The sequence below is a fragment of the Astatotilapia calliptera genome, chromosome 11 (assembly GCF_900246225.1).
Source record: "Astatotilapia calliptera chromosome 11, fAstCal1.2, whole genome shotgun sequence".
Classification (NCBI taxonomy): domain Eukaryota; kingdom Metazoa; phylum Chordata; class Actinopteri; order Cichliformes; family Cichlidae; genus Astatotilapia; species Astatotilapia calliptera.
Genome location: NC_039312.1, coordinates 12950806 through 12977861, shown reverse-complemented (window position 1 = coordinate 12977861; position 27056 = coordinate 12950806). Strand labels below are relative to the sequence as shown.

The following is a 27056-nucleotide window of genomic DNA, read 5'->3' as shown; positions in this document are numbered from 1 at the left end:
TTTTAATAATGAAATAAAGAAAAAAATCTTTTTCAAATGATGAATTTCAGTAATTAATAATGTTAGCTAAAAACTTAAAACCTTTTACCAATTGTCTTATTTTCAGGCCGTGCTACTATTATGTTTAAACAATTTTAGCGCAAGAATCTCTACCTTCTTTACTATGTTTGCCGTGTAAGAAGACAGAATTTATGAAAAAAAAAATGGATATATGTAAGCCGCTTTCGTATTTTGTGTGCATTACAAATCTGCTTGTGTTACACAGCCCAGTAGGCTCCTCCCATCCCAGTACACACACCTCCATCCCCACACTACCACTCTGCCACTGTAAGGCAGTGCTAATATTTGCCCGACTCACTTCTAATACACATCAGCATCAGGAGTGTTTTCACTGTGCTGTCACAAGCCAGAGAAAATATTTGCCTCCCTCGCTCACCCCCCCCCCCCCCCTTTACCTCCACCAAAAAAAAAAAAAAAAAAAAAAAAAAAAAGCCCTCCTCCTCCTTTTCCTCCACCAGCCACCACCCTCCCAACTTTCTCCAGACACGCACGCACACCTCCCGAAACCACACCGACAGCCTCCCCCTTGATAGATAAATGGTGTGTGGATTTGCTTAGCAAATTGTTGTGCCGCCTAAAACGACAAGACTTGTGTGGTAAAGATACATTTAAATGGTTGACGGGCAGAAAATCATTTTCCATGATAGCCGGCCATTAGACTGGTGCTCTCCGGTGTGGAGGGGTGTTATTGGAAGGGAAACCCTACACGACTGCACAGACACTCTCTAACCAGCGAGATGAGGTAGATGGTCCGCTAAGGCTTTACACACACACACACACACACACACACACACACACACACACACACACACACACACACAGACATATGCTTAAATACTCCACAAATGGTGTGTTTTGCTTCTCATTTTTCCCCTGGCTTGTGAAACATCGTGACATTGTGGAGCCAGCCCCATTAAGGTAGAGCTTTAACGCAAACATTACGGTGTCATCACACCACTTCAGACCTCCCCACTCACTGAATATCAAAGCCAGAAGGGCTGTCAAAAGCCTATATTAATCAATTTCAAATTGAACAGAAAATTGTTTCCCACTCTCCGCCCCTTAACGGCTCTGATTTAGAGCAATCTCGGGCCCGCTGGAAAAAGAATTCACCTCCGAAACTCCGGAGTGAGAAAAGAGAGGAGGCGAAGAGGAAAAGAAGGAAAAGAAAGAAGAAAAGAAAAAAGTCAGGGTCTAATTAGGAGTAATTACAGCCTTTTCATTTCCAACATGATGAAATAATTTGATTCTTTTTAAAGACGGGGGTCTGGTTTGCCTCAACGCAGACAAAGCGCCCCTACGTCGAGAGTTGAGAGCTGTAGCAGGACAATGGCGGTCCTTCTGAGAGCTGAACGTCACACCGGCCCATAAATCATGCCAAAGGTAGGTTTCAGACACAGCTATTTGACTGTTCCTCACTGATGGCCGCCATACAGAGGTGACCCACATTAGCAAGATAAAATAAATATGGGCAATGGCAGCGCTGAGATGGAGGGGAAGTGACATGTTAGAAGGAGAAAGGGGACATACGTCACCATGAAACACTTTGGCTCAAACAGACATCCCATAGCACATCGATAAAGGAGCATGTTCTTCCAATTCGCTCTCCAGCTATGAAATAAGAAACAAAAAAAAGTATTTTGTTTCATCTAGAAGGAACTACTCCAATAAGGATGGATATAATCAAATCCTCTTTAGTGAACAGAAGAGGAAGGTCTAAGAGACGCAGCTGGTATTTGAAAGTGACAAAGATGGAGCAAAGCAAGAAAATGTTTCATCTGCAAGAGGAGACAAGAAGGGAGGGTGCAGTTAAGAGAAGAAAGGAAGGAGGGGGAGAAGGACAGAGAGAAAGAAGGATGCTGGGGCATAATTACAAGTAAAATGCAGAGAAATTAGCATAGAGAAAAAGGGCTTCTAGTTTGTCTCTCTCTTAGGCATGCTCCCAGAGGTTCTCCCATTGGAGGAGCTAAGGTAAGAAACAACTCGGGCTAACTTCAACTCCTTTTCATCTTACTAAGGACACAGCACATTTAGGGCTTTCACAGCTTAAAAGGCCTCCTTAATCAACACCAACTCTTTCATGTGCTCAGCAATAAAGAAAAGAGATTCTTGTTTCCAAAGGCTAACAAGAAGAGTATTGAGTGCATCTTGACTCAAGTTCTAAACTGAAGATTGGTGGAGTGCTGAGCAAACAGTGGGAAGAAATCCCCTACTTTATCTAATATGTTTATAAAACTACACCAGTTATATACAGGACCAATACATTTTCCTGGATTTTACTTAACAGCCTCATTTATGTTAGTCTGCATCTACAGTTATTAAGCATCCTAAAAAAAAAACAACACTAGCCTTTTAGGATGTACTAGCTGATCTAAACTAAAAAGATGCCGGTTACAATCGATGGAGAACATCTATTTAAGTGAGTAATGCTATAAAGCAGTAGTTTGAAAATAAGTTTGGTATTACTTTATGTTTTTCTTGTAGCCAGCAAATGCTACTAAATAGCAGAAATTTAAGTGTGCATAAGACAAAGTTGTATAAGCACATAACAAATATAGAGTCAAGCCACTGTAGAGTTCATCAACTGAAGGAAAAGATGCTTTTGGGAACTATTTTGGGCTATTTACATCAGTAAAACGGATTAAGCCAAAATAAACTAATTTTCTGTGCTCATTGTGATGAAGCAATATGTAACCCCTTACAACAGTGTGCCTCATTCATGCATTTTAGTCATTTCTGGATTAGGTCTATGGAAGAGAGAAATGAGCTCTGTCAGGCTTTAGCACAGGCAGAAGCTGTTTGTGGGATGGAATCATTATTGGGTTTGGTATTTTTTTGGGAGGGGGTGGGGAGCAGTTCTTGCAAAAACAAAGAAAATACAGAAGATTACCAGACATGCTTTAAACTCAGACACAAAGTGGCAGACGGGGCTTTAGAGCCTGACTGAGCCCAGACAGAGAGGCCAAGTGGAGAAGTTGAAGACCAGTACTTCTGCTCAGCATCAGCAGCCTACTTACAAGCAGCTTGGAGCAATCTCCTCCAAGTGCGCCTGCCAATCTATGGACCAGGGCCTAGTCAGAGGCCATGGGTGGACCTGGTGAGTTCCCTAAGAGGCACTTTTATCAAGGTAAATAGCGAGGAGATGTAAGATAAGCTTAACCAGTAGTTATCTACCCACTTGTGTTCCAAAGAAAGCAAATGATCTCTCAATGTATACACAAATATGCATATATTAGAATAATATATCAAGTAAACAGTAGCTAAAGTGTTAGGGCACCTTTGACATTGATTTAAAGTGAGAATACTTAACAAAAATGTATTTTCTGTATTGTTTTGTGGCTCCTTTGGCTGAGGTCTTTGGTTATCTGAGGCTGTGGTCATAACTAGAAATATCTCGTTAGTCGTCCTGTCATCGTTCGTACCCTTCAAATTGCACATTCTGTTCTTTTCCTTTTTTCCTCCTGCAGTTTGCCAATGTTCATCTTATACTGTCAGGATACTGCAGTCTCGCTGCATTAAATCTTTTTGCAGTTTCCAGAAAGATGTGTGGATGTGAAAATCTGTCACCAACAGTTAGACCATTTGGCCTTCGGTTGCTTCATTCTCTGCAGGTTCCAGTCAGAACCTGGAATCACCAAAAGGAAATCTGCTGTATGAAAAGTGATTTTGCCTACAAGATGATGTTTGACTTTCGTCAGGGCAATATACCCCTTGTCTGCACAGCTTCACATTTGTCTGTGTGTATGTGTGCGGGGGTATGTCTGTGTGTATCTGTGTCTGATTCCAAGAGAACCGGAAAATAAAAGCAACAGAGATGATGGAGGTCAGAGCCCCCTTTCATGCTTACAATCATAGCAGAAACCCCATTGGGCGTGTAAAGCTGAGCTGAGCATCTGTCTGTCTCTTCTCTCCTTTCCTAACCACACACACACACACACACACACACACACACACACACACACACACACACAGGCTGAGATATAGACGCAACTACCCGCGTAGGCCTTCCCTTTCTTTCCTCTCCGTCCACCTGGCCGTTTGATGATGCCTCACTCGCTCATGACAACGCATCGATTTTACTTCTAGCTGCTGTGTAAGCTGTCCGCCTGGAGGAATCCATTAGGGCCAAATAGTTCTCATCCTCTCATTGAGTGACAGCCATGACAGCCCCCCCACCCCCAATTGCCTCATTGCAGACTGACAGCTCTGCACTCAAACAGGCCTTTTTCACAGCAGCTCTAATAGTTTAAAACGCTTACCATTACCAAGCACAGACACATGGGGGCCAGATAGCGGCGGTCTGAGGCACTGTGTTTTTGGCAAGCCGGCCTCTAGCTGCAGCCTCAGCTCCTCCCCTCTCTTGCATGCTTGCATCCAGTGTTCCTATTCCCTATCATTTTCTAACAGCAGCTATCTGGAAAAGCTCTCATAAGAGGAAATCCTTGATCCTGCCATACCTTTTCAGTAAAAAACAAACTGACATAAATACTACTATTTAGGCCCTCCACCAGCGAGAGGTAAACCACTGACATCTCTAACAGTGAGACATTTATTCGCCATTTTTGACCATGACCCCAAGGATCAGCTTACACCTTTGGCAAATTGTGCTTCCCAAGGCTACTACAGAAAATATGAATACTTGCTATGTGTGCAACAAGCCAGCAGTTGTCCTTTTCATAGAGTTTGACGAGTATAATTTAATATAATGATTAAGGCGAGTGCGTATTACGTGTGAACTCCTTCATATCTGTGGTTGCGTGTGCACGAGCGGTGGTGAGGTGGCCAGTTTGCCACATTTAGAAGAGGCAGTCAGGTCTCCAGGGTTAAGGCCACATCACCTGGGTGATTGGGTACAGAGTTTGGGTGGGTATTGGTAAAAATCTTCTTTTCTCACCCTTGTGAGCAAATGCTGGATGTTTCAGCATTTGGATACTCCGGGAGAGGTTTGTATGCCCTGTGGGCAGCAATCATATTTTTAAACCTAAAAAAGGAACCCCACATGAAAACGAAAACTCAAGGTTACTGCTATTCAGGCTCCAGCACAGAAAGTAAGAACCCAAAATCCACCCGGGTGAGATCTTTTTCCACACACAGCAGGAAGAGCAGTTACTCTAAGGGCTTGTGAGATGTATACTTCTCCATATCAAACATTTAATCCTGTCCTGGAAGTTATATTAACAGTGCCAGTATAAAAGTCACACATCTCATCCACTTCAGTGTGCTTTTACCTCAGGTGTGTCGCCTGGCTCTTACAAAAGGTTTCTGCCGCGCTTGGTCTCCAGCTCAACAGCCACTCAGGAGGAAAACGCATGACCTCACATAAAAATGACCCCGAGAGGAAATTCAAGTGTCATACACACACAAAAAAAATATGCCCTAAAAGAGGAGGGGGCTAGGAATAAGTACGCGGTGATTAATTAGCTAATAATTAAGTCACAGGGTAATATGCATTTTTCAATTAATTAAACCTTGCCTTGCACCATAAATCAAGCGAAACTGTCATTGTTTCACAAATTAAATATATACATTTCCAAGCAATAATAGTGTTGATTGCAGCACTGCAGGGCTCATCAAGGGGGGGAGCATGACATGTGTGTGGCAGGCACTGACTCAGTCCAATGCCCCAAAACCTTTGACAGGCCCACAAGTCAACGGCAGCCAACATCCCAGAGGCCTTTACCAGTCAGACTCCACGACACATGCGTCCTGCCTTCTGCACTGGAAGTCACCAATGCGTCTGAACAGCATTAGAGTCTATAGGAAAACGTATGTACTGTATGCAGATCAGTTACTTAGTATGTTTTTTACTATAAGACGAGTTTTTTCCCTCCCTTCTTTCAGACACAGTTCATTGTTAAATGACAGACCATTGTGCATTCGGTAGGCCTGTTCAAGCAAAGTGACATAATATGTCTGTTTGCTTTCATTGCTCACAAAGGAAATTCATTACCTCACATTTACAAATGCAGAAGCCAATAGATGCAATCATTATCCAAAATATATTGTTTGTCACCAATGGCAAATGATGGTATATTTTTCTTCCCAATGGTTCAGACGTTAATTTGCTGAAACATGAAAATGACAAAAACAAAGACACACACACACACACACACACACACACACACACACACACACACACACACACACACACACACACACACACACACACACACACACACACACACAGAGAGAGACGTATAAATTTGCAAGTGCCGTATGACACCCAGACGTATAATGAACAATATGAACCACTGCCATCATTATCCTACACAATGTATTTGTTATCACTGCTCCCATAATGAAGTGTCTGTTTGATGGTTAGTACAAAGTCCCATTGCTCAATTGCTTTTCATAAAATGGCATCAATATATCCATGTGGACACACACACACACACACACACACACTGACATGGAAACTCAGAGTTCAGATGCAATTAATCAGAAATAAAATGCTTGCATGCACAGAGCCACGTACGGCATTATGCTACATTTGTTTTAGCTATAAAACTGTTACCTTGCCCTATTCCTTTGTATTTAATAAGAAAAAAAATGTTAATCTTTAATTTTCCGTCCATTAATTATTACTACCTGTACAAAGGAAATCTAATATGCTATTGTAGCTTTTGCTTAGAGTGGTTTTACCCACTGAAAAAACAAGCCTACAGTTTTTCTTTATTTCTTAACAATCCATTGTAGCTAATTAGTTAAAACCCAATCCTAAATTCAGTCGGTGTCTACAAGTTGCAGCCTGATCTTTTCACTCTCGTTTTATACATGTCTAAGTTTTTTGAGGGAACTTGGTCTTGTCATAATCATTTTGCCCTTGGCTAGCATACTAATATGGCCTTGGGTTGGAATAAATTACTGCTCAGATTAGCAGGAAGGATGAAGAGGAGGTTTTATTTTTAGAAATTAGAATATTTGTTACATTATTAAAAGGGGGAACATCCTTTGATTCCTCTCTGGCTCTTTTTTTTTTTGTACCCCCACCCCCTTCTTCCTTACTGAGATAGTCCCCAAACTGCCTACCTGTGTAAAAACAGAAGTCTTCAGTGGACGTGAACATGGCTTAGGGACACAAAGCAGCATGTCTCTCTCTCCTGTAGCCTGGCGTCGTGCTCGGCACGCCACGCAAACTCTGAATTTACTGCCACAGCAAATTTCTCCCAACCCTGAACCCCCCCCAACTTTTTCCCAAACTACCACCCTCTCCCTCCCTGCCTTCTACATTATTCAATCAAATCTTTTTTTTTGTTGAGGGTATTAACGTGTGTGTTATTAATAGCGGATCGACAACTATATGCAAATGCAAACACACAAGCAAGGAAACGCTGGCCGAGGCTGATTAATAATCTTTGTGAAACCGCAGTGAATAAGTACCTCTTTAAAATGTGCTGAGGACCTTTACGCTCCTTTCAGTCTGGGTGACCACATCACACTCAATCCAGCCAGATTCAGGTGTATTTCCACTGACTAACATTGTTAGCTGTGGCAATAACAATTAACCGACAAAGTCTGTTTGGTTGACCTATCAAGACAGAGAGAGAGATAGAAAGAGAGAGCGAGAGAAGAAAAAATACTTCACCTCACTAATGCTGTTTTCTCAAATGATTTTATGACAAGGGAGCAACAAGGCTGAAACAGGATTAGTCCACTCTGTCTGGATCCATTTAGCTAAAAATTGACCGTGTACTGATTTTATTTTAATCACAACAGACCATTTTAATTATTGCAGTAATTAGTAAAATATATGTGCCTTCACCTAATATTGATCTACATTGTCTGTACAGTTAGTGATGCAGAGGTCTAAGTATTGACCAACACCCCCCACTACCTCCATCAGCACCCAACTTCCAACTACGCAAGCACACACACACACACACACACACACACACACACACACACACACACACACTCCCTCTGACTAACCCCCCATGGCCCTTCGCTAACCCCTCCAGGGCTTTGATATGTCTCTCTCTAACACACTGATTCTCTCGTCTGCCTCCGGCTGCTTGGAGGGTGGGGGGTCACAGAAGTATATGTGTCTTTGTGTGTGTGATGTGTGTTGGGTGGGCTGTTTAGGCTGACGGGCCCTGAAGACGACAGATGACCAGCAGAGCAGAAGAAACTGCAGAACTTCCGTCCACTCCGTCACGTCAGGAGGAATTCAGTGCCGCACGAGACACCCGGCCTAAGTGTTGTGACGCCTAATTACCACCAGCAGCAGCACCCAGCGGCACCTACGGGCAGAACGGCTCCTTCAGACGGACAGCGCTTTGTACTTTCACACGCGCAAAGGGAAGAGAGGAAAAGAAACAGAGACGCCCATATGATGCCGATGGGGTGCGCGCATGCGTGAGTGTTAATGCGTGTGCTGGGATGTAGTTTGGTACAATGTGAGGTCTGTTTGAAGTCTGGAAGTTTTTGCTGTTTTTCTTCCTTATTTTCCTCACAAGAGTCGCTTTTCTGACTCACCAGAATCCTTCCATCTTTCCTTCTTTTTCTCCTTTGTTTTCAACGTTTTTCTTTCCTCCCCTTCCCTCCATTGAAAGTGACACTTTGCCCTATTTTTGCCAGACAAGACACCTTTAACTGCATCTCTAAAGACTCAGTGGGGCTCTCTTCCCGTGCACTGCAAAATGTGTGCGGATCTCCTGCTTTGCAGTTTTTCATGTTTTGTACTTGAACTGGCACAGTCGGCCAAGGATTAGGGGAAACGTTAACCAAAAATATTTCTTGTGTAGTTTTTAAAAAATGCATTTATTTGTCCAAATTCCTGAAAACATGGCCTCTCTTTTTTATTTTAAAGGCTAGCCACACTGCCGTATGACATGCGTACAGGACGTGGCATGTGTTAAGTGGTCAGTGTGCATCATAGCCAAATGATTTGTTTTCGTGCTCTAAGGAACATTCCAGCAGAACCAGTCCTTTGCCATTAGTAATACAGCAAATACGATTTCACAGCATCCATTGAGTCCTTCACCAAGAATTTGTGTTGAGGCGTTCATGTGGGCTTGAACATGAGGAGCAGCAGGGCCATCACACTTTGGTCCATCTCATTTAGAGCTGGCATGCTTAATGCGGTCTCTCTCACTCTCTCTCTCTCTCTCACTCTCACACACACACACACACACACACACACACACACACACACACACACACCCACCCACCCACCCTGTGGGGAGGGGGTGTGTGCGGGAGCAGAGCGGGTGTTCCCTGGCGCACTAATCGGCATGACAGAAATAAAATAAAGAGAGTTGGACTCCGTCAAAACATGTATGGCCCCTTGAACAGAGCTAATAAAAGAGCTAAAGCTGCTTGTCCTTTCAGCTGAGCCTGCCTGATCACACACCAACAGTCACATTATCTTAATTCACAGGATTCTTTTAAGTGTCTCCTTAAACAACGGCGAGAACACTGCTTAGAAAAGACAAATGAGTTTACCAGTTTTAGCAGGGGTAAGTGCCTAAATCCAGTGCCATCGATCCCTATCTGGGTTATTATGAGGCTGTGAGCTGCCACTGGAGCTCCGCTGGTCGAAAAGGCTTAAAATATTACAGGCTAAAAGAGGGAGGAGAGGATGCGTTTGAGGCAAACCACCTCGTCCCCTGTGCTGGTCAATACCTGCAGGCGCCACGAGAAGGGCATTCACACATGCGAACGCTCGCAGCTGACGGTTCTGGCCACCCCTGTGCTGCTCACACAGACACATGTGTATTGGTAAAGGGATGCCTTCAGAACCAACAGATTACCCTCTGACTCCACAGGCAAAATTGATTTTTTTTTCTCTCCCCCTTTCCTCTTGTGCTTTATTTTTTATTTTTTTATTTTTTTGCAAGGAGGTGCTGGGCAGATTTCTAACCTAACAGTCTAACCTGAGTGTTAATGCACAAAGAAACATCATGTCCATTGATCCAGTGGTGCCGCCAGAGCGTCTTTAAATGTCTGAGGGGGGAAAACACAGGGGGGTTACGCTAAACTAGTGGGACCAGAGCCTTCATGTGGAAAATTATTTACAGCGCATTTAGCAGTGCTCTCTTTTTTTTTTTGTAACTGAAGCCATCATTAACATTGGATAGGAAAAAAAATCAACTCTTTGTATTAAACTGTGCTGCTGCCTCTTGTTCGGGCTTCACATATGGTACTTCTGTTCTATGTAGTGTTTCATATCACACAGAAACTGATTCAGATTCAACAGAAAGTTTGGCAAATATGCACTACCTGCAAGAGCGGGTAGGAGTAGGACAAAGAAACAACACTAACCCTCCAGTGTAGCACATCCTTTTTGCTAATTACTGCTAAAAAATAAAATAAAATTAAATAAAATTAAAATAATAAGGATTAATAATACATTAAAAACAACCAGGAGAGAGGAAAAAAAATCCCAGCCATAAAACATATGTATTTTTAATATGAATATCACTGAATCAATACCCTCAATTAGCAACACCAAGCAAATTGCCAAGCGAGGCGTAATTACTCGAAGGTCAGTAGGTATTATTCACAGTCACTTTAGTTTACCACATTAGAACGAGACAGTACGTCGGGCTAAAATTATAAATTCCATTCCCATATCTGTCCTTTTCTGATTTAGATGGATGAAGAATAATTAACTCCTAATTATTCAGATCACTTGAGGCACTTTCTGGATCCACAAAAGAGATGCAGTCGTGTCTGTCAGCCCACTTCAGCTGCTATCATTTGGAGCGATCCAACAACTTGACCAATGACAACGAGAAAAATCTTTTTAAAAAAATAAAATAAGGGGGGATCCGGGCTGCCTGTCTGTGTCGTCCCCTCCCCGCTAAACCACCACCACCGCACGAACCCCCTCCAGCTTCACCCGTTTCTACCTCAGAGGTTCTTAAGGAAGCACACTTCCTTTAAATTCACCCATATGCAAATTTTAAGATGTGATTTGCATTTTAAAGTATTTAACTCCCCATATTTATTGGGCTCTGAGGCCTTGCTGATCATTGATTTATGTGCTTCCGGCAATCATATTTCCATATTTTGTGTGGTTTTTAACGACAGTAATAATTCAAATATGCAAAAAGTTGTTCTTTGAACGATATCTTTAATTATATCCTCAAAGCATCATTCCTTTTCGCTCCTTTTTTTCCCACTTGCTAAGATTGTCTTTGAATAAAAGAGGCTGAGGAATCATAATTTGGAGTGCGCGATGAGACACTGACGGGCAAAACTCGGGTTACCTTGTGCACCGGGAGACGTCTTAGCATGTTTTGCCCATCTCCAAAGCCACAAACAGACTCGCAGTGCTCTGGTGTACAGGGACCCGTGTGACCTTGTCCCCAAAGCCCTTTATTAATGCTGACATTCTTTCACCACAAATCCAGTCTCAGATTGTGAAATTCGTCTCTTATGCTCAACCAAAAACAAAAAAAAACCCACACACACACACTCACACACACATTTAAAAAAAAAAAAAATAATGACAAGACCTTCCCCCTCTGTTTTGCCGCTAACACAGAAACTTTCTCTGTCACCTCTTCTTATTAGAGTTGTCAGAGTCGCCGCATGCTCTTATGAAAGCCGTCACCCTCCACATGATTAAAAGTGGCGGGTTCCCACCACCGTTTGGCCTATCAGCGTCACCGAGCAGCCGTCAAAATGTGCATGCGGTCCTCCTTGGCCATATTCCCTTTGTCACCTCGGCACGCTGTTGAAACTTTTTAGAATAATAGCCCGCCTGTTCGTGAGCACGGCCAGCTAATATATCAGATTAGTGGTGTTTGGTTGCAAAAGAGGGGGAGAAAAAAAAAGGGGGTGTTTCATTATCTTGTTCACTTGGTAGGCTGCATGCTGTGAGAGTCGATATGAAAATAGAGATTAATTTAACAAAGGAGCCTGCACATTAGGCCCCCTGACCATAATGAGCTGCACAATACCCTACTTCACTGAAAATTATGGTATTATCATGCTGCATGTCGGAATCCTGCAAATCAATACACCGAATTTAAAAGGCATTGAAGTCAAGACTATTAGAATTACTACTATTTATGCGTTAAATGTGAGGAATATGATCCACTTTCGCTTTGTGTGTATTTTGTTACCGTGCATCACTTTTTGCATCTGACTGTAAAACCTGAAACAAAACCTGTTTACAACAACACAGGTCTGCACATTTCCCCATTCTCTCTCCAGCTTTCTCTCTCTCACACACACACACACACACACACACACATACACTCATGCACGCACACACACTTTTTTCTAACAAGAACACAAAAAAAAACAAAAAAAAAAAAACACAGTTACAACAGCAAGAATAATGCAGAATAATCACAATATTTATTTCCTGAAATTATACTTAAAAAAATAAACAGCAAATGAATTCAAAAAACACATATTAGTAGCACCATAATTATTACTAATAATTACCATTATTACTGTAATATTCTTTTAATTATCTCCATCAAATACATCCAGCGTGGTTGATGGTTTTTACACGTTGCACTTCTGTAAATGCAGGGATGCAGCGAGGCTGACTTCAGTACAAGCCAAACACATTAACACGGAGCCCCTTGGAGGATGCATTTCACCCCAGTGTTTAACTATCACTGCCGAGTCTTGCACCGAGTGCACGCAACATATGTTAAAACACCCCCCACCCCCACCGACACACACACACACACCATCCGAGACTCACTGGCACACCACCCTCCACCCCGCAATTAAGCTTTAAGCCTCACTTCAGATTTCTGCACGGTGGCTTTAAAACTGATCACTGCGGATCAGCGCTCTTATATTTAATTGATTTAATGTGATGCTTGTGTCTGTTACATACACATGGACAGACACAGGCTCTGCTCAGAAAGAGCACCCGAACTCTTGCAGTACACTTGTGCTTTCAGTGTTTGAAGAAATCACCGTGGGTGAATGCTTTAAATTTTTTCTTTTTAAAGATTTATGTTATATTTGGATATGCATTTAACACAGAAAATGATCTACTTATTTACACACTTGCACTCATACAGACCAGATACACACAGGGCTGAACCAGTGAGGAAGTTGAAATTAATTAATTTACAAAACTCTTAGATAAAATCACAGAAGTATGTGGCCAAACTGGTTGTGCAAACTCCTCCAACATCTGTTTTAGGTCCCACTAGTGAAAGAAAGGTTTTTGTGGGGTTTGTTCCCTTCGCTTTGTTTTTCCCCCCCCTTCCTATTTGGTAAAATTCTATATCAAGCAAATCAATTAGACCACGCTGAAAATCGCTCATCTGGTGTAGCAGAGCTGTGAAACAGAGTGTAAAACTATTCTCTCTCTCCCTCTCCAGAAAGGTTATCGCGTTGTATCTTATTGCCTTTACCTGCTCCTATTCACTGTGAACATGCACTGATTTGAATAAGCGCCGCTCCAGAGGCTCTCTTATCAGATCCCAGACGGGTGTGCCAACACAGCAGTATCAGGTACACACCATCTCTCTTTCTGCCTCTTCCCCAAAAAAAGAAAGAAAGAAAAACTTAAGAGAAGAAAAGGAAGAAAGCAAGAAGAAGAAGATGAGTTGCATCTGGGATCTGTTGTCTGATAACGCGATCTGGCTATAATCACATCCAGGCTGGTTATGCAAAAGTGACCAAAAGAGGAAAGCAGTTAATCCTTCTTTGGAAATGATTCCCCTTTTCCGTGTTTTCTTTTCTTTCTTTCATTTTTTAAATTTCTTTTATTTTGGCTTCTTTTCATATCCAAAATATATTTTCTACATCTGCCGACGTACAGACTCTTAATTTATTTCATGTGTAAAATACAAAAATATAATACACTGAATTTTTAAGTGGGGTATTATTAAAAAAATCATTATGTAGTGTGATAAAAACAAATTGTAGACCCGTTAATGTGCAACAATTACCCACCGAAGGCATTTTTTTTTTTTAATTTCATTTCATTAATAGCCTGCATGGGGACTTTTCTTTCTTACTGTACACAGCTAAAGGAATATAATTCCCCATAGATGAACTGGTTTCCAGTTCCATGTTGTTGTTTGCTTTTGCTCTATAAGGAGAAAACACTAGCTTGCTGAGGCATCAGTCAGAGCAAAGGGGGGTGGGGTGGGGGGTTAGCGAGCAACATGACCTCAGAAAATGTATCCTCCTCGGGTAGGTTAAACATACAAACACACAAACACACTCGCTCACAAACAAACACGCACTGAGGCCATGCTCGCTTCCCCGGTCCTCTTAACAGGCTAACCTGCTCTCTTCATTAGGGTGCTGTGGGGACTTATCACTGTGTAGTCTTTGTCCTTGCTGTAATTGCCCTCTCGGCATGTCAGCTCCCACCCACCCAACACCATCATAAGCAGCCCCACACCCAGCCAGCCAAGCCAGCCAGCACAGCATCAGACCCCCTCGTGACAGGCCTGGTGAGACGGCGGTGCGGGAAGTCTCTCCTGAGACCTGCTGATCGGCCCCTGAGGTCCGCCGGTATACAGAGGCTTGTCCTAGTTAAAGCAGCACCGGCAGGGACACCCCCCCCAGCCCCCCCTCACCGACCAAACGCTACGTCTGCCCTGCCATAAGCCCAGCCTCTAACCTGACTCATTTATTACTGCACCAACATCCAGATGTACTCTATCTTCTCAACAATGATATGTGGAAATGTTCTGTTAGCAAACTTTGTTCTTTTTCCTCAGTATGACTTCAGCAAGAGGTGGACAGTGAACTACATTTAAATGAGCCTTCACATTTCTCACACTTTAAGGGACGCACACATTTAATGAAGTGTTTAAGCTGCTTGTAAATGAGTCACTTCTGTCTATAACAATCTTTCACTTCATTATCCGACTTCCATCAGCTTTGGCATTGCAAGTGTCTTTAAATTAAACCCCCCTTTTTTGTTTCATCTGATACGCATTCTGATTCTATCTTATTTAAAAATGACAAATATCAGTTGAAATAAATGAAGAAAGAGTTACACATCCGATCTTATCTTTTAACAAAGTGAACACGCTCTCAACTGCATTGCTTTCATGCAAGGCATCCACATGTACCACACACCCAGCAGTCACATATTGCAAATGAGCTCTGTGACTGTGGCTTTCTAGCAAGTTGAATGGCGCCATCTAATGTTCAATAAAAAGACCACAAGTCACAGCGACGCCTGTTTCCTTTTGAGTTTAAACTGCATTCAAAGTAAGGAATTAGTTCTTTTTTTTTTTGGGGGGGGGGGGGGGGGGGGGGGGTTGCTTGACGCTTATGTAGCCGATAAAAGTCCAAGCGATCTGATTTTTGCTGCAGGGCTTGGAAGGAAGCGGGCGGGCAGGCAGGCTTTGAAATGACCATAAAAGTGGGCAGAGTGAACCCCTTAATTTGAAATTTAACTGTAATAGACAACAAGCTATCAGTGTTGCAGCATAATTCTGACCTCTGTTTGTTTTGCTGAATACACAGAATAAATGAAAAAATGCTTCCTCTTCATACGGTGCGTTCCTCCTCATCACACTCAACGCTTTTTCTTTCCCCCCCCCCCCTTGGGGTAATCGATGTGTCAGCGTTTTCACGGCTGACTGCAGGGGTTCAGACCTACTCCTTGCCTCGGAGGGTTCGGTGGTGCAGAGGTTAACACGAGTTGCGTTGGACAGAGCAAAGACACTGTCGCTGACAACGGGGGCTTCTACTTTCCTGGCCACATGTCCTCTCTTTTTACAACAGGCCTGACACTTGTGGATGCTGGACTGGGAGGGCAAGAACCCCACCACCACCACCACCTTACAAATTGTACTCCACAACATTATCCCTGTCACATGGTTGGGCACAATTTGGTGGCAACTGTGTCAATGAGAAGATCTTCGTGGCAGCCGCAGAGCTTTAACCTAACCTCTCTGCCGCTTAGCACAACACCAGCTATCAGGGCCACGAAAGACACGAGCGACCAAACAGCGAGACCTTTAAGATATGGGATGCGCAGTCTGACGTTTTAATAACTTTGTCGCACTGCATCTGTTAAGCAAACACATTAAAGTGGACACAGTGCCCCCCCTCATTAAACACACAGCAGTGTAAACCCTCCTCCACACTTGCATAAACACACACGTACACAAAGAAACTCATTGCCTTTCTGCATCCCTGCATCCATCCAACGGATGCCACCAGCAAGCCTTGGGAGTTTTTCTATGGGGGTGTTTTATGCATCCCACAGGGCTCAGAGACAGTGAGATGTGGCTATAGCACACAGAGGATCCCAGTCAAGGACACAGGCAGCATCACTCACTCCACCATTATTTCCTCATATTTAAAGCTGGGCAGGCGCAGGGGTTTACCTGGGGGACTGGAGCTGCACATGCAGAGGAGGGCGGGTGATTTCAGGGTCCGACGGGTGTGCTGGGGGACCGAAAGCTAAAGGAGACGCGTGGAAAGGAGAGAGAAAAAGAGAGGGAGTGACAGAGGGCTTTATATGTCAGGCCGGTGATACCAGCATTTTTATGGCCGAATATTTTTCCTCTTGTCAGAGCTGGATAAGGAATCACCATAAGGTTGGGGAGCATGAATATTGCCCTTGAGGGCCCACTGTGGCTGCTCCTGTTTATGGTTGACTAGCAATCAGCCACCGATTCAGGACCTCCAACCCCTCATCCATCCACGTCAGCAATTAATCAATTAAACGGGCAGCAGGGAGGAGTTGGATCGGCTAGGTGTGTTAATACAATAGCCTGTTAAGGCTGATGTAATTTCATCACTAATGTCACCCATTCATCACGGCTTATTATCTGGTTCGCATAGACAATGGTCAATATCACTTCATAAATCTGAGAATCATGGGGATCTTGTGATATTAAGCCCGAAGGATGCCACCAAATGATGGGCCGCAGAGCGTGAGGGCCAAATTTAACGAGAAAGGCTGCTGAAACAAGTGTTCAACATAATGTGACGGATTACACACGAGGGCTACAGACTTTTTATGTAATCCCTGAGCAGAAAATAGAACTCTTATTATGAAGACCAAGGCAAACAAATGCCATCTGAGACTACTGCTGGTTTGATAATATACAGATCACATAACTGTCCCCGTTGTAGGACTTGTTAGTGTTGAATGTAATGTATGCAATGTCGGATTAATCTGAAAGGGTAAAAAATAATTTAAAAAATTAAACCCCACCATGGTCCCAGCTGGTTCCGAGACTTACGAGGAAAGCGCAAGCACGGAGATATCATGCCTGTTTAAAATCACGGTACCATATCAATAGGCTTTTATCATAGCAGAAAAAAGGCGAGTTGGTGTGTGTGTGTGGACGACAAATGTGTAAATAGCTGGTAGCATGTGGGCGGAGGCCCTGTCCGCATGTGTGCCTGGCATGAGCGCGTGTGGGCCAGACCACATGTGATACCCAAAGTGAGAGCGGGATTTGGCGTACCGGTGGATATGAAGCCTTCTATCCCTAACAATGTTTTTTGGACTCGAGCCGCTGACAGCTGACAGTTTGTGCTAGTACTTCATAACTTTAAATGTCACTATTTTCAGGGCCAAAATATTTGAAAACTTACAACTCAGTGCTTCTTGGAGAATTGAGTTGAAGCAAGGGTAGAAACAGGCTAGGCCATTACATCAGGTTAATGTAATGTATTGCAATGTCACAGCAGTATTCCAGAGCTTTTATAGCTCTTACCAACACCGCAGCGTTTGATGCATGTCTTGTTGCTCACTGTGGATTTGCAAGGCTCACCGAGGCACCGTGGTAATGGGCTGTACAGATGAACCCGACTTGACCTAACAACTGATTGTAATCTATGGATAATTGTTTGGAATCTGATCAAGCTGTTTCATTAGACTTAAGGGTTTAGCTCAGACAGGCAGCAGTGTTGATTCATTCTGCAATAAATAGAGTTTGTAATCAAAGAAACTACATCATATCCATCATATCAGTTGGACAGCACTGACTGGCCCGCATCCAACACTTAACAGAAGACCAATACCTGCCCCGCACATCGCTCTAATGCTACTAACAGCTTCAGTCAGACAAAAAGAGCTTCTCTTCCACCCAAGCCAACATTTCCCCAGCACTCCCAGCAGGTACATCAGTTCAATTATGATGATGGCAATGACTGATTGCATTTTACGTCTCCCCTGTTCCCTCAATAAGTCTGGCCATCACATGCAGCGAGAGCGAGAGAGACGGATGAGAAGAAGGAGAGGAAAAAAGAGAGACAGAGACAGAGATAGCGGCGTCATCCTCGGTGAGCTACAAACATCCCAGATGCCAGTCTCCGGGACGGTATCAAACATCTTGGTGGCGGACTCGCCATGAAAATAATCTATACCTACAGGAAGTCAATTAAAAAGTGCCAGGGGAGATTAAGAGCAGCGTGACGGCTTTTCGTCAGGCCACCGGTTTGTCTAGGAGAACCAGCGTGTCGGGACGCTGCCGTGTGAGTGAGTGGAAGGTAAAGTGTGCGCGTGACGGTAGTAAAGACGTGTTGGGAAAGCGAGCGGCAGCGGAGGAAAAGGAGAGCGTTACCGAACACCCTTAAAAGCCCCCTCATGAATATTAAAAAGGCCTTTGGCAGTCGGCAGCTCTGCCACAAGTTTGCAAACCAGCATAATGTGTCTGTTTGCGCTGAGAAAGGCTCAGTCCGGATATCAATTAAATCAAGCTTTGTCAGTCTGATGGCCCTCTCAATGGAGGGACAGCCCATTCCCCTCTACACATCAGCTCAGCTTTGTGTCAACCATTCATCTCTCATCCTCCCCTCCGCTTCCTCCTCTCTCCCTCTTGCCATCTTTATCAGCCTTGACGCACGCTCCCTCTCTCCCTCTCTTTCCTCCTTCTTTCCTTTGCTCTCTCTCTCTCTCCGTCTCTCAAGCAGCCGGTAACTGAATGCACAAATTACTCTCCCCTCCACCTTTAACTCCCACTAAATCTTTCCCCTTTTCCACTTTGCTGAGCTGGGATATTTTATTCCTCCATCAAATATGCATCCCATTAATTAAGTTAAATTACTCCTGACTGCCAAATATCCCCTGCCCCGATGGGTGTCAACACAGAAATGCATGACTGTGAACCTGCAATGACACGGCCCCAACACTTAAACATGAGTTACAGCCTTTTCCAGCTCCATCCACGGGCAGATTACCAGACACTTTGGGCTCCTGGAATTAAGCACCCATTCGCTCCTTCCCCCCCTCCTCCTCCACCCAGCTTTTTAATAAGTGCACAATGGATGACACTCGCACTTCTGACAATGAGAGGACTGATATTTTAATTACACCCCTTTTTTCATCTGCCTTCCTCTTCATCTTTTAATTGCTGTTGTTAATCACTCATTAACTTCCTTCTCTCTATTTCCCCCCTCCTCCTACAATATACCTATGACATGATTAGCTCTATAGAATGGATTGTTCAGCAACATTTTTTTTGAATCATTTATCAACTTTTCAGGATAAAGTTTGAACCTCCTTTGTCCCAGTTTGTGGCGAAGGGATTAAAACTTATCGTGCTCGTGCTTCCTAACTAACAGAGCGTCTGTTTGCTGCTATCGGTCTTTAGAAGGTAAATTAAAAGTGTAAAAAACGCTACCATGAAAAGGGTCTTGTGAGACCAAAGTTAGTCTACTTCTCTTCATTTTTGCCCTGCAAGTTAAGATTTAGCAAAAACAAAGTGATGAAAAAAGAAGAAGAAGAAAAAACTGAGAAAAGGCTGAGACCACAACAAGTTTAATGTTTTAGGAAAGAAGCTGCATGCGCCTCTTAACTTAGCCGGTCCTCAAGAGTTGTATAACTCACAATCATACGCTTATGTGCTGTGCTGGCTGCTTAGCTTAACTACTGATGTTGCCGTTTAAGTGTCTGAGCCCAGTGTTTGTTTTGGTTTGTGTTTGATTAAAGGGAAATGGTTTGATTATGAAGCCCTGAGGCCCCTGTTGTGGACCCGCTAAAGAATATGAGATTGTTATTAAAACCTAATAGGACTGATATGCTGACAGCGATTTCTCTCTTTGTCTCTCGCGCTCAGAGATGCTGAGTGGGGTCCCAATCCGAACTCTTCAAAAGCATCCCTTCGCCAACGTGAAACTAACCGAGAAAACAGACTTTGTCTTCCGTGAGCACCTGCACTCGTGTTAATTTGAAGTGAAAATTTAATAGCATTTGTTGCCTTTCTGCTGAGCGTGAGGCTCCGCGACACAAACGCAACTGATAAAGCCGCACGCCTGTTGGCACCTCACCTCGGAGATACCTGTGAGGACACGTCACTAGCAAGGAAGTAAGAATTTGACAGTTCACTATAAAAGTGTGAAGCTGCACACCGGTGGATTTATACTGATGCATCGACGCTGTCTACATTTTGCTCTCCCTCCTGCTCTTTTCTTTTTTTTTTCCTGTGTGTGCACATGTGCCTGCGCAAGAGTGTGTTTCTATTGCAAAAAACATTAATTTTACAAACATCAGCCCAAGGCTACTAAACACATCCAATCCATTATGCTGCGCTTTATCGTGTTATGGGGGGTAACGGGCTGTAAAGCTGTCTTGGTCATAAAGAGCGATCGCGGAGTGTCGAGTCAAACCAGAACGCAGAGCTCTCCGAGCCATACGCAGGCCTCGTTATCATCAGAACAGCTCCGTCACATACTTAACCTTTCCAGACCAGACTTTCTGCATTATTTTCCAAATGACCTTTAGCGTTACTTATTTCATTTCCGATAATGGCACACTAAATTTAGTTAAATGCATCAGAGCAAAATGTGTTTATTTTGGTGAAGGGGTCTACACTGACTGACAAGGACCGTGTTCCCAGAGTGAGACGCTAAAGTGTCCGGAGCGGTAAACAGCACTACATCTTCCTGATGGGAGCAAGTGCCAGGCTCCGTACGTGATGGGCAGAAATCTTAGCAGATTCATCAAGTAAGTAGGTCATAGGAATTGAGATAAGGAATACATAAAACAGATATATGAATATGTGGCTGTCGCGTTATCCACGCAGATGTTCATGGATCTACTGGAGGGTCAAGGTCAGTACACCAACTTCTAGGTGTGACACAAATATTAATGAAGTATATTCAAATACAAAAAAAAAAAAGATTAGTAGTGTTCTTTCAGATGTTCATGCTTTATTTTTCTAATTCTCTTACTTAAAGTGCATCGAGTTGCATATTTACAAGCATCTGAAGGCTGCAAACGAAGCCAATGAAATATGCAAACACTAAAGGCTTATTGTTCTGTGCTAATAAATTCAAAATTCCTGCTTACAGTTCCTGCCAACGTGCGGTGCACACTCTTGGTCTAAATCATTAAGGGCACAATGAGTTTTGAAAAGGTCTAACTCTAACACAAATACATAGCTATCCTGGAGCTGTATTATCACACAACACAATCCCTCAGCAGCCTGCGAGGAGCAGTGTGCTTCACGCCCTTGCTGTACGGGCGGAGGGGCTTGGGTGGAGGGATCTTAGCAAAATCGCTAATGTACGTGATGATTAAGTGTAACTCAAATACCGAGCGTGTTGTTCGTAGGCCTGACAGGCAGTAATTTGGTGTATTATATTCTCCGGTTTTAATTGCACGCCACCAACGTGTCCCCGTGACACGTTATGAAGCGATGATGTACAATTATTTCAGGGCGGCGGGAGATCAGCGGAGTGACATTATAATCATCCTCATAGGGATCCTTCCCTTCATCTGCAACAACCATTAATGTTTAAATGGAGAAGAAGGAAAAAAAAAAAACAACATAAAAATAGTTCTCAGGGAGTTCTAACCAGAATCTGTTTGAGGATTATAGAGAATCACTTCAGGGGAGAAGGAGAGGGGTGTGGATAGACAATAGAGGGGCTGAGTTAAGTGACGGCTTTCTCTGGATAAGCAGCAAGCTAAGATGCTCCTCCACTGTCACTGCCAGGCCTCACACTACTCATACAGGCCCGGGCATTAAGGCACATTACAGGGGATGAGCCATGCAGGGCGGAACTGATGGGCTATTCTGGGAACAGACCAGACAATCTCACAAGACATGGGGGACATAAAAACCCTGACATGAGCCAACCCCATCCTGTTAACAGTCAAATCACACACACACAAACACACACACACCCGACATGAAAACATGACTATATATACTCCAACGCTAAGTAAGGGGAGGGAGGGAGAAACACAATCCAGCTTCCTCTACAGTGAAGACAAACTTTAAGCATGCTGGAAACTTTTTGTGTTGCAAGAAAGAAACTTTTTCTTTTCTTTTTTCTTTTTTTGTTTGGGGGAGGGGGGGGGGGGCTAAAATTCCTGAAGTGACACTAGCAAACAGGCAGCTTATGACCCACGATCATAAAACCTCAGTCCACAAGAGGACAATCCATGTCCATGATGGTGTTAATACTTCTAAGGCCTGGGCTGAGATATTAAACCAATGCCTCAAAACATTTAGACTGTTTATGCATAATTTAACACCTACAACAGCACTGGATCTCCATTGCATCTTTGGGGAGGACAAGAGAGCGGGAGGGTGAAAATGCTGAATCCACGGCCTTTCTGTTAGATGATGGAGGAGAGGAGGAGGAGGAGGAGGAAGCTCATTAAGTGGCCAAGCCCCAATGTGGACAAAACATGCCAGGAGGAAATGCAACAATCTGCCATCTTGCATGCTCCGAGGTTTTTTTTAACCAATTAAATATGAGAAATCTTATCTCTCGTGCTAATAGCAAATATGTGCTTTTCTGCTTTTTTTTTTTTTTTTTTAAACACCTTAAGAGATCTTTATAGCAAAGTTTATACAGATGGGTCTTTAAAATTAAAAAAAAAAAAACTCTGTTTATATGAGCAGCAAACAGATGTGGGGAGGGTAGAAGAACTGGGGAGGCAGAAAGCCTATAAAGTGGTCGGGATGATGAGCGCGGCGCTGACCAGCACACTCAAGTTTGACTGGCAGCATGGTCAAGGGTTCCAATCTGTCTTGGCCTCGCATTTGCATTTGTTAATTAAATGCCACAACAATATGATCTTTAACTATCAACAACTTCCCTGCCCCACCCCCGCTTTGGAAAAGAAAGCGGCGGCAGGCGAGTCGAAGCTAAAGTGAGGTGGACAGCCGAGGTGCAGCACGTCCACTCGATCACAGAGTCAGAGCTGGGGTAAATGTTCCAGTCTGAAAGTTTAACAAGGAAGCGCGGCAATCGATGTGAGTGAGCAGGAAGGAGAGGGTTTTTTTGTTTGTTTGTAAGGAAAGAAAAAGCCCAGGAACAATGTGCTGAGCTTAAACAAAACGCCAATAAACCTAATCCAAGAATTCTGTGCCACATGGATGCCTGAGAGTCTGCAAGCGTAAAATAAACTGATACAACTACAGTTAGATAGATAGTTAAAGAAAAACAGGACCCAAACTGAGTTTTGTGTTAATTGACATGATAAACTGCGATTACACAACCACACGAAAGACCAAAAAAATATAAAAAAAATCCCCCCAAACAAACGTATTTGGTTAATCAAAAAAGTTGGCCCATCGAGAAAGCAGAGCTTAATTGCGCTATAATCTCACTTTTTCTAGGTCACCCGAAACAAAACGGGTAATCACATTACACCTGAAACACAGTCATCCATTAGTAGCGTGCTTTGGATCCAGATTAAAGGACATATCATGAAATGTGAAAAGTTTGGGAAGGGGGAGCAGGTTATGTGAATGTATGGCTCTGGCCTTAATGAGGGTGTGTCTGTGGGTTTCTTTGTGTTTGCTGCTCTTTAGTCAAGACGAGGGATGGCCCGGTGATCAGTCAGTACTGAAAGCACACACAGGGGCCGATTTGTCACCAGTGGCTGGCACTGGCAGCACATAGCTCCTCCATCTGCATGATTTGTGAAACCAGAGGCCGTATTTAGTAGTCCCATTTAAAGGCATATTGGAGAACCGTTCTGTACGTATATGTGTATGCTTTATGTGCGCGTGCATGGGTGTGTGTGTATGTAAAGTCAGATACTTGGTCAAAGCCCAGCACATTTGCAGCACTTGGGAGAGAGGAGGGTTTTTCAGCTGGAGGGCTTGTGAAACATGAGACTTTCCTCTCATTAAAGGAGAAGCTGTGTTTAAACCAAAGCTTGTTTGCTCCTGCTGTAATATGTTTGCGAACATCAGCGGGAGCAAATAAACACATTTGCTCCGCTCGGCTTTAGAAGAACAACAACGGGGAAAAAAAGTCGGCCTGTGACTGAACTAAACGGAACGGTTTATACAGAATCACACAGAGGGAGAAACTAATAACGCTGCATATGTCTTCATCTTAGCGAACGTGCAGCTGCAGAAGCTCGACGGGAACAAAGCCGGAAATCCCACAATTTATTGTATTCCCCGTCTGCATGTTAAACAGCTTAACACGTCCATCTGAACATGGCACGGCAATGAGGAGGTCTACCACGGGAATGAAAGGAGCTGAGCGCAACATATGGTCTACATGTAGGGGGTAGACGGTAGTGCAATAATAACTGTACTCTTGCACTACTGGGTATTTGTGGGCTGGTGGTTACCTACATAAACTTCCAATTAGGATTATTTGTACAGAAGAGAAAGCAAAATAAATGGATAGTTAAAAAGCAGCAATACAATTGTCTTTTAAGGACTGGAGTAAGTGGATTTGCATGTTAAAGGGATGGTACGCACCAAAATGAAATATACGTGTTATTCATTTCTTTTTCAGCCTGTCCTGTATAATAGAAGCAAACGGCACTGGCCTGGTGCTGCTCAAAGTGCCAACAGGATACATTTGAACTCAGCTTTAATCGTTGCTTTCCAGAAATCAAGACCCAGCTACTCACAAAAAATAAATAAATCTGCAAACCTTGGTGTGAAAAGTTTAATGTAGAAATCATTTTTCTTTTTGCCAAACTACACCTGGCAACTATATCACAATGCAGAGGGATATAATAACATGATTAATAAATGGTCAACTGATAAGATATATAATTTTCGTTATTGTAAACTAAAATGTATAATTATAAAGTGATATTTAACAATCTTGACGAACCTGAGGTTATAACTAACATTATATTTAGTAATTATAACATTAATTAGAATTACTAACGTTAAATAATCATTACTATAGTATGATTTCTGTTCATATTATTTACACATACTGGTCATTTTATCAGGTACATCTGTTCAACTGTTCGTTTATGCCTTATCAGCAGCAAGTCAGTGCATTTAGGTTTATAGACATGGTCAAGACAACCTGCTGTAACTGTGTCCTGAGTCTGAGGCCACCAAATGCTGCCGTTTAGTAGAGGTTGTTGCAACATAGAAAAACAATAATGGATTGCATTTATATAGCGCTTTTCTAGGCACCCAAAGTGCTTTACGATTCCACTATTCATTCACTCTCACATTCACACAAAGCGCATGTTTCTTTCATTTTCTGAAAAGACTTTGTGAACTAACTAAAAAATACTGGCAACCACCAGTGCTGCCTTTCAGCCTCCTAATAGACACACCTTTGGTATCAATTTGAAAATCCTAAGTGCTTCTTTCTTGAGTAATCGATTTCACAAGATTTTCAGAAAACTTGACCTATGAGATTTGAACTCATCCAAGATTTAATTAGATGCAGTATGGTATCTATTTGAAGCTCCTACATCACTTTGTTCTCGAGTTATCACATTTACAAACCTAGGTGTCCAAGCTGCCTGCACGGCGGGATGATGACAATACCTCAACAGCCTTTTACAGCCGAGGGGTGATAAAAACCAGAACAAAAAATAAATAAATCAGAGGAAGTTTTATTCTTTGTTGGTTTAGTAAAGTTTTTATGACATATGAGGCACTGATAGACAGTCTGGATGTCTATTAGACTGTGAGTGAATTGCTTTCAAAAGGTTCTGTGTTTTTACTGTAATACTTGTACGGATTTACCTAAATCTTGCATACATTTATATGACTCCAATAATACAATTTAATATAATAGTAATTTAACTAACACTGAAACTAATAAAAACTAAATGAAAACTAAACATTTTCTAAAAACAGTGAAAGACACAGGATACCAACCACACCCTCAAAGTTCATAGCCTTGTGATTTCCATGTTTTGCATTAATTATAATATAAAGTTATCTGTAAAAATTAATTAAAGTTTAAATATTCATTACACAGACTTTATCAACCACATACAAAGACTTTTGAACATCAGTTTCAACTTTACTTTAACCACCCAGTTAATGCTTGTTGATGGTTTATTCAACACCTATTAACCAATCAGTAAACACTAATAAGCCTGCCATTGTTGAACTAAATTTAAGATTGATTAAACATTATTTACCATTTATTTATCCATTCATTTTTAACCATTTATTAAAGATAATAATGTTATCAAAGTATGCATCTACCACTTTGAAAAGGCCAAACATGACAGGATGCAAACATAAAGCTGGCCACCCTCAGCCAAGCTGTAACATTAGCTATCTGCATTCTTCCTGTGGTTGGAGGGTGTAGTTTGGCTGAAAGAAAATTATTTGTACCCAAACGTGCTGAATATTTTTGGGTAACTTGAGCCAATATTTCTGGAATAAAAAGACGTCGCTGCTCAGATTTCCAGGTGTTTTTTGTTGTGTTTTGTCTTTTGGTGTTGTTGCCACTATGAGCGTCACAAGAAATAAATACAAGAAAACTGCCTTTACCTTGTTTCGATTATTTTTGCACAGCTACAATTTTTCTGTAAATAGTGAATCCCTTTACATTGATCGGTTTACTTTCTTATTAAATAGCAGAATATGGATTTGGGTTTTCAAACAGAACATTAAGGCATTAAATGGACAGCAAGGTTCTCAAAAGGCAAACTAATCACAATCTGTGGACGTGTGTGACAGATAAGTATAAAAAGCTGTCTGCATCACATTAGCAAATGAAGCAAACCAATGCCACGTCTCTTATTATGACCAGGCAGGGTTAAATGGGTTTGAATTATGAATTAGCCTGAGACAAATGCAATTTAAAGTGGGCTGTACAATAGATAATCAGCAGGCCACACTCAACAGGAGGAGCAAACCAAACGCTTCTCTCAATTTTGAGCT

At 42.6% G+C, this 27056-nt stretch overlaps 1 protein-coding gene across 2 annotated transcripts in view; it reads right to left on the bottom strand.

Annotated features, from left to right (window-relative positions):
- znf407 (zinc finger protein 407) overlaps nucleotides 1–27056 on the bottom strand; it is a 162208-nt gene that overhangs the window by 121675 nt on the left and 13477 nt on the right. The window lies entirely within an intron of this gene.